Raw genomic sequence first — 8,653 nt, forward strand, 5'->3', positions numbered from 1 at the left:
GAGGGACTTGATCGGGGGAGGGGGAGGGAAATGGGAGGCGGTGGCGGGGAGGAGGCAGAAATCCTTAATAAATAAATAAATTAAAAAAAATGAATGAAACAATAAAACAAGCCATGGTAGTAGTGACCAAAGGTTCAAAAAGAGTGGCCACAGATGCTGACCACTGTGGACTCCCATTAGTGAATAAAAAAAGTTACACTCTCAGCTGAGTACTTTGACCCCAGCACTCAGGAGGCCGAGACAAATGGATCTCTATGATTTTTAAAGCTAGCCTGGTCAACATAGTTAGTTCTAGGCTGGCCAAGGCTAAGTAGTGAGATACTGCCTCAGAGTTGTTGTTGTTGTTGTTTTTTTTAAATACTGAGAGCTGGGCACATTGCATGCCTGTAAACACAACATTCGGGAGGAAGAAACAATTGTTTGTTTGTTTGTTTGTTTTTTGAGATAGGGTCTCGCGACGTGGCTCTGGCTGTCCTGAAACTTATGATGTAGACCAGGCAGAACTCAAATGTACAGAGACCTACCTGCTTCTGCATCCCAAGTGCTGGATTAAAGCTGTGTGCCACCATGCTCTGCGAGGAAGCTGCAAGTTTAATGCAAGCCTGGGCTACACAGTGAGCTCTAGGCCAGCAAGATCCTGTTGCAGAAAAAGAAAGAGAGAAAGAAAGTGAGGGAGGGAGGAGAGATGTTATGCACTCCTGTGTACCATGAACTAATCTGCAAAAAGATTTTATTTGAAAGCTGCATACATTCAATATTTAATAAATCCCCTAAAACTTAGCAATTTTTCCTTATAATTGTATAATATGAAGAAAAAGTAAGGAATTTCTTTTCATCAAGCTCCTATACTGCTACATAGTTTACTCTAGTGTGCTGTACAGATTTTACTTACTCTGGATGGTGAGTTGTGTGTATGCCCTAAACCACTCACATTTAATCACATTGCATGTAAACACTAACACACACTGATAAATATATGCATATGGGCACAGGACATTCAAGTCTGATCTCATACTCAGAGTTAAATCGACTGATAAATACAATTAGTCTCTCTCTGTCGAGGAAAGTAGAGATGTGATCTGGTACCCACTTAGCAGCGAATCACTCAAGGATATACAATGCACAGACAGCATAGGCAAAGGCAGAGACACACTCACCATGCAAAGGGCACTTGGAAGACAGATGTGCTGGCACGCACCTTTAATCCCAGCACTTGGAAGGCAGAGACAAATGGATCTCTGTGAGTTCAAGGCCAGCCTGGTCTACAAAGCGGGTTCCAGGACAGCCAAAGCTGTTAGACAGAGAAATCTTGTCTCAAAAAAAAGCTAAAAAAGGTACATCAAAGGGAACTTGGAGATGCACATATACACAAACCTAATTTAATGGATTTACACTTTGAGACACAGTTTTGCATGTGCAGGCATAAAAACTGACATTAGACAGGGGTCAAGTTTTGCTCATGTCCTATAGATCTAGACTTTCTCTGCCTCACACCACCAGCTCTTACGCGAGACACTGAAGCTATTACATTTTATCTTTAAAGAATATTTATTTATGTGTGTTCCCCTGTGCTTCATGCACACAAACAGGAGTATGAGAACAGCGTATGGCGTTAGTTTTCTCTACCATGTGGGTCCCAGGTGTTGAACTCGGGTGGCAGGCACCTTTTTTCCCACTGAGCCATCTCACTGACCCCAAACCTACTATTTTATAAAAAGCCACATTCACAAATATGCCCTGGCACACAGTCACTTACATATAGATGGCATAGACATACTTGCAGGCATATTACTCAGTCTTCACAGCTGCACAGAGAGGCAATCAAGCAGATGAAATATTTCAGACTCACGCATCCTTAACCCACATAACCACTGAGGCTTAGAAACATACAAACACAAATCTTCAGATGCCCACACATCCATTCACGCATACACATTCCACCCTCACTGAACAACACAGATGCACACATTCTAATAGATGGCCATATAGACACAAACCCATACCACATAAATGCTTCCACTGCACTCATCACGTACAGCAGCCTTCTGAATTCTACAGATGGAACAGAGACCCTCTCCCCCACGCATGCACATACTGGTAACTATAAACCTAATTCCCTAATTAGATAAAAATACACTGGCACATGTGTACACGGACCCATTCATGTTCACGCATGTCGATATACCTGCATTCTCATAGATACTGCATTATCACACATATGGGATGTGTGCACTCATACACCCAGAGAAGTGTATATGAGCAAATATACACAAAAAGCTGAATGCCCTTCCACTTGGTCTTGCGCACATTTTTCCTTACCCGTTTGTGTTTCTATATGAACATTAAGATATTTTATAAACTAATTTTCATGTATAAACATACTCTTACATAAAAAGAGGCCAGGCTCATTTTCTTGGACATACATGTGGGTACCTATAATGAGGCAAATATGCATATGAAACTCTTTCTTGCACTTGTAGATGAATGCACACCGTTAGCCACCAGGACAGGGATAATTGTAATAGGTATATGCACAGGTGATCCAGACAGGTAATATACCGTTGTTACTTTTAATAAGCTGTTCCTCATGAGAGGGCTTATTACATGTTAGGCACGGTTACAAGCACTCCTAGTGTATTAACTTTGCCTATCCTAACATTACATGATAGGGAGTTTTTATTTCTTCCATTTTATAGACTGGAGACTGGGGCTTTGTTGAGGTTATGTGATTTCCCCCCAACTACACATCTAATAAACACTAACCGAAAGGCTGTCTCTAGAGACCTTGCAGACCCAATTCACAATTAGAAATATATTCACCTCAGGGGCTGGAGAGATGGCTCAGCCGTTAAGAACACTGGCTGCTCTTCCAGAGAACCCGGGTTCAATTCCCAACACCCACATGGCAGCTCATGTAACTCCAGTTCCAAGGGATCTGACACCCTCACACCAATGTACATAAAATAAAATAAGTAAATTATTAAAAAAATAAGAAAACAAAGAAATATATTTACCCCAAACATAAATTTTATAATATAATGTATATGCATATATATTATAAAACCATATAACACTTGCACACACAAGTTAGTTCCCGTTTACTAATAAACTTAGGTACAAATGGTCATTCATACCGAGTTATAGACAAGTTCACATTACAGACATTTTACCAGAAATATATATGTCCTAGAAAATATATTCATGTGTGATCACAATTACAAACTTTGCTCATAAATAACTACACTATTGGATATACAAAACATCTAATACAGCCCCCATAAAACAGCCACATAAATCCATGTTAGTTATCTTTCCAACTGAAATACATGCAAACACACACTATCCAGATATACCTTCACACATGCTAGATTCACTCATTTCACACAAACAAATATTTTCTTCCTCTCACACGTACCACTTAGATTCTCTCTTCCCCATCCACCCAGAGAACTGCACATATCCTAGTCAGATATACCCACATTCTCACAAGCCCCAAACCCAGATATACACACATTCATTTTCCTTCTCACGCACACTGCTCAGAAACACCCACTGTCACACATATACCCAACACCAATACACCCACACTTTCACACACATTCAATTTACATACATCCATTCTCATATATAATCACCTCAAATATGCTTACCCTTACAATCACTCTGTCCAATTAATGCCACACTTATACAATCTCTAACTCAGCATACATAACTTAACCCCACCCCAACTTGGAGTCCTCATACCTATCTTAGGTCTACCTACAATCTCTTTCAAAGGCACACAATCAGAGTATACCCAAGGTGACATACGTACCCTCCAAAAGACACTGCACTTAGACACACCCCACCTAGATATATTCACAATTTCTCAAGCCAAATATATGCACACAGAGACACATACATTCATATATCACCCAGATACTACCCTAATTTAGAGAACTCACATTCAAACACAAATTTTGTCCAGATGTGTACATTCATGCTTTCTCACGTTATCCGTTTCCTCTCTCTCTGTCTCTCTCTCACACACTTTGCCGCCTAAGTATATTCACGCTTTGACCTGCTCACTGTTCAAACACATCTACATTCAAATCCTTTTCCAAATGCACCCACATATTGTCTCCCGAACAGCCTGAATGTATCCATACACTTTTTCTCATATACCATCAGGATACATCCACATCTCATAAACATGTGCCATCCCAATACACATGCTCACTGAGTCTACTGATGAAAACTGGATTGAGTGTATGAAGAAAGTGTTTAAGACACATCTGTGTGGGAAGTACTGTGCAGAGTGTGGGTCGGGTACATCCATATGGTGTGGAGGAGATAAAAGCATGGGTGGATTTGGATAGTAGGTTTGTGTAGAGGTATACGCAGATTGTTTGTGTGACAGTTGAAAATATTTGGGTGGGATGTGTGTGTATCTTTGTGTTTCAAAAAATCCTTCCCTCTCTAATATACACAATTATCTCACATGCACACCCTAGCCAGAAACACATATAATCCCTTACATATACATACTCTACACACTCATGCCCCCCAATACCTACTACTTTCCTAAGATATACTTTCGCCTAAACATATTTCTTAACATCTAGATTTCTGTCTGGTGCCATAATTTGCTGCTGTCTGTGAAATGTCCAGATGCTGCACATTCAGACTTTCTCACATTATCTGTCTGTTTGTCTCTCTTTTCACACACACACACACACACACACACACACACACACACACACACACACACACAGACACACACACAGACACACACACAGACACACACACACACTCCAACCAAAGCTCTAACTAACCCTAGGCACTATTATGATGTCATCCTGCCCTATGCCTTTGGCAGTGGCAGGATGGGAAGGGAGATTTTTATGTTTCAATGTTTTAGCATGTCCCCCAGTGCTCGTTAGCGAACATGCGCAGAATGCTGTGCAGAAAGTAAGCGACCCGTGTGGTGTGAGCGAGATGAAAGCATGGGTGAGTTTGGGTAGAAGGTTTGCATAGAGGTCAGTCTGCACAAGGCCAAGGCCAAATCTCATATCAGACAGGCAGAGGCACAAATACCTTTATTTACCCCCTCCCCCCCCACAGGCACATTTCCATTGGACTTACTCCCAAGTACATCCATTTATTCTTTTAAATGTACTATATTCACATGATTTTACTCATGAATGATGTGCATTCACTCACAAACACAAGTACACAGACATACTTTTACATATCTACAGAGATATGTAAAAATATATGGATCATATCTGAAGAGATAATAAGGAAATGGGGGCACAGAAGGGGAGCTCCCAAACATGTATACGTATACACTCAAACATAATCACAGAAGTATATTTGCATGCATGCATACATACAGACATATATGTATAGGTGTGCTCACACACATCCATACCCAGATGTGTAAATGCTTGTAAATGAGATTATGTATACATATGCAGGTATTATAACACATAGACTTGTATGTATAACTGACCATGTACACACACAGCATATTCGTATGTTTATAGACTTGTACATACATTAATTCATTTTTATATGTATACAATGAACTATAGAAATAAATATACTCACAAAAGCACGCGATCACAGTCAGGTATATATACACCATTATGTCCATACACTCTTCTGAGAAGCTACATAAATAAATGAAAGAAGAGTAACTTATATGTACATTGGAATAGAATACAAAAGCATATTTCAATACATGCACATATAGAAGTACTCTCATGTATTCTTGCACATACACCTGTTGATCTGCATAAGGTTTGATCAACTTATCACATACATACATGCAAAGGTATCTAAATGGATGCACAGACACACATACATACACAAATGTGCTTGTGAACCAAGAATGGCATGCACAGAGATTTATATGCATCATTCTATAACATATGCTTTAGACCAAACAAAGATAAATACAAACATACAAATTCAAACCAGAACTGTGCAAACTGGTACTTCACACATTTGTGTATTCAGACAGGCACACACACAGGCCTATTCAAAGATATACACTTAATTGTGTTTGATCACACATGCCTATGTACAGATATATTCATGTGAATGTATGCATAGTTAGGTATTAACAAATAATAGCATATATATGCACAATCACTCAAGGCATATTCAAATATACAGTCACACTCAAAAATAAAAATGCAAATAAACACATAGTAAGACACATGCACCCAAGTATTATGAAATGTGGCTACTCATGCATACCATAATCAGATAGACACTACACCAAATTAGACATTATACAAATGTACCTATTCACCTATGCACACAACCTTGTGAGCAGTGTAAAACCCCACAGTCATATTTAAAAATGTGGTCCAGTGTGCACACATAAAATATTTTTCATTCATCCACTCTTCCCTAATCTCAGTGTGCCTATTCATACTTACATTTCTTTAAATAGATACGAACACACAGGTCTGTTGAAAGACAGTGGGCATTCAAACATGCACATGCAGACACAGACATAATGAAAAATGCTATGAATGAATTTATACAGACTTTCATACATAAGCCTATTCACACAAATATACGGCAGCCACACCCACAACACATATAAGCATGTTCACATACACACACATCCTCTCCTACATGCATGGGACACATGTATGTCTTTATGCTCACACATATTTAGATGAACCCACACTGAAAGGCACATGTGGGAAAACAGGACTATTCACAATGAGATCCAAGTAGGCATTCATTTACTCATACATATGATCAGATAATGTGTGTTCAGAGACAAATTGATATCACACACACACATAAACAAACATTCAACAGGCCTAATATAAGCTCAGAGAAACACACCAATATTCAATATTTGGGTCAAAATCAAACATGACCATTTGCTTACCAGATATGCAAAACCATACCCTCCAGGAAAGACACAAAGCTATCCAGATACCCACACAATCCCATATGCCATCACATAGTCTGTTCTCTCTTTGTCCCTCTGTCCCTCCCTCCCTCCGTTCCTCTCTCTCTCTCTCTCTCTCTCTCTCTCTCTCTCTCTCTGTCTCTCTCTCTCTCTCTCTCTCTCTCTCTCTCTCTCTCACACACACACACACACACACACACACACCACACTCATATACACCTACAGTGCAGTGATGAGACACGGACTATACACTTCTTTTCATGTATATTCTTAGTTTCAGGTCCAGATGCCCCTGGGCAACAGGCTAGATTCTCCCCCTTCCACATCAAATGCTTCTTCAGGAAAGTCTACTCATGTCTAAAGGTCCTGGCCCTTCCTGGCCCTCAGCAGAAATCTGTCTTCAGTCTCTCCGCTCTTGGCTCCTCTGCTGATCTCCATCCCCTTGATGTTCTACCACATCTCCCTATCTAGAAACTAGCTCAGAAACTCCAATCTCCCCAGCCCAGGGTCTAGATGGACAAACTCCACTGCAGGTTTGGCTACTGCATGGACCACACCCCAGCTCTACTCAAAGCTATAATCTCAAAAGCTTCAGCCTTGTCTCCCGTCCCTGCCAGCCACTGACCATAAGCCAAACTCTTGCTAATTTTCCCTCAACAGAGGGACACATACTAGGGCCAGGAATGCTGCAGGCTGTAAGCCAGGCCTCTGCTGGCTCACAGTCTGGTGTGTGTGTGTGTGTGTTGTGTATGTGTAAGTGTGTGTACATAAACAGGGACAAATGCAGGAGGGGAAGAACCCCAAGTAGGATGAGAATGACTGCCTACACTACCCATCATTCCTGACAAATGAGAAGTAACAGCAATAATGCCATTCTATTTCCCTCCAGCTTTCCACCTGCTGCCTTCTCTAGAGCTCTGCTGAGGCCCTGGAGAAAAGGTGCTAATCCTTTCCCTAATCAATAGCAACACTAATCACGAACAACCAGCAATAATATTGACCCTGAGCTTTGCTGACACTGCTCGGTGCCATCCTATGCACACGTTTAATTATTTGCATGCATCAATTTATTTAATCCCCGCACACATTCACAAAGAAAGGGTTACCAGTCTCTTTGAGAAATGGGAAAAACAAGGTTCAACAAGTGACATGCCTCCACTAAAGTTGTGAGCTTAGTAGTTAAGAGATGTGTCCCTAGTAGAATCCATGTTCTCCATATACCAGGTTTTCCTGCACTTCCAGATACAGGGACCTCTGGCTACTGTGTCATTGATCTGGAGGTCCCAAACACATTGTGGGTATCTGAAACAGAAACAGAGAGCCATGTGATAGAAGCCAGGGCCCATAGTGTGGGAACCATTATGCTGTTCCTGTCCCCTGTGTATTATCATGGGGACATGTTCAAGCTCTCTCAGAGCCCATGGTCTGAATGTGCTCCCTACCCCCCACCTTACCTTCCTCTATTCCTATAGCAGCTTCCTCCCACTAGCTGGGACACATCTTCCAGGGTGAGTGAGCAAAAGTATATTACCTGTGGGTAGAAACTGGGAAAAGAATAAAGGAAGGAATGAGGGCTGGTCTGCTCTAGAAGCGGCTTTCTTGCCATAGCTTCCCACCTGCTTGCTGACTAGGGTCTCTGTCTTTATCTCTCTTACACAGACACACACACACACACAGAGAGAGAGAGAGAGGGAGAGAGAGAGAGAGAGAGAGAGAGAGAGAGAGAGAGAG

The 8,653-nt window shown here is 41.0% G+C and overlaps 1 protein-coding gene and 1 long non-coding RNA gene across 3 annotated transcripts in view; both read right to left on the reverse strand.

Annotated features, from left to right (window-relative positions):
- Nucleotides 1-5,659, reverse strand: part of Gpr173 (G protein-coupled receptor 173) — a 21,264-nt gene extending 15,605 nt beyond the window's left edge. The window contains exons 1-2 of one of the 2 annotated variants that reach the window (XM_026784846.1): nt 5,593-5,659; nt 525-637 (exon numbers count right to left, since the gene is read on the reverse strand). The gene's annotated coding sequence lies outside the window, so the exon portion shown is untranslated. The remainder of the gene's footprint in view (nt 1-524; nt 638-5,592) is intronic. The other variant, XM_005358900.3, reaches the window with a different exon arrangement.
- A 2,422-nt stretch (nt 5,660-8,081) lies between these two features.
- Nucleotides 8,082-8,653, reverse strand: part of LOC106144099 — a 2,148-nt gene continuing 1,576 nt past the window's right edge. Inside the window, exons 2-3 of the long non-coding RNA XR_001229200.2 lie at nt 8,377-8,466; nt 8,082-8,224 (exon numbers count right to left, since the gene is read on the reverse strand). This is a non-coding gene — a long non-coding RNA (uncharacterized LOC106144099). The remainder of the gene's footprint in view (nt 8,225-8,376; nt 8,467-8,653) is intronic.

Source organism: Microtus ochrogaster, chromosome X, assembly GCF_000317375.1.
Source record: "Microtus ochrogaster isolate Prairie Vole_2 chromosome X, MicOch1.0, whole genome shotgun sequence".
Classification (NCBI taxonomy): domain Eukaryota; kingdom Metazoa; phylum Chordata; class Mammalia; order Rodentia; family Cricetidae; genus Microtus; species Microtus ochrogaster.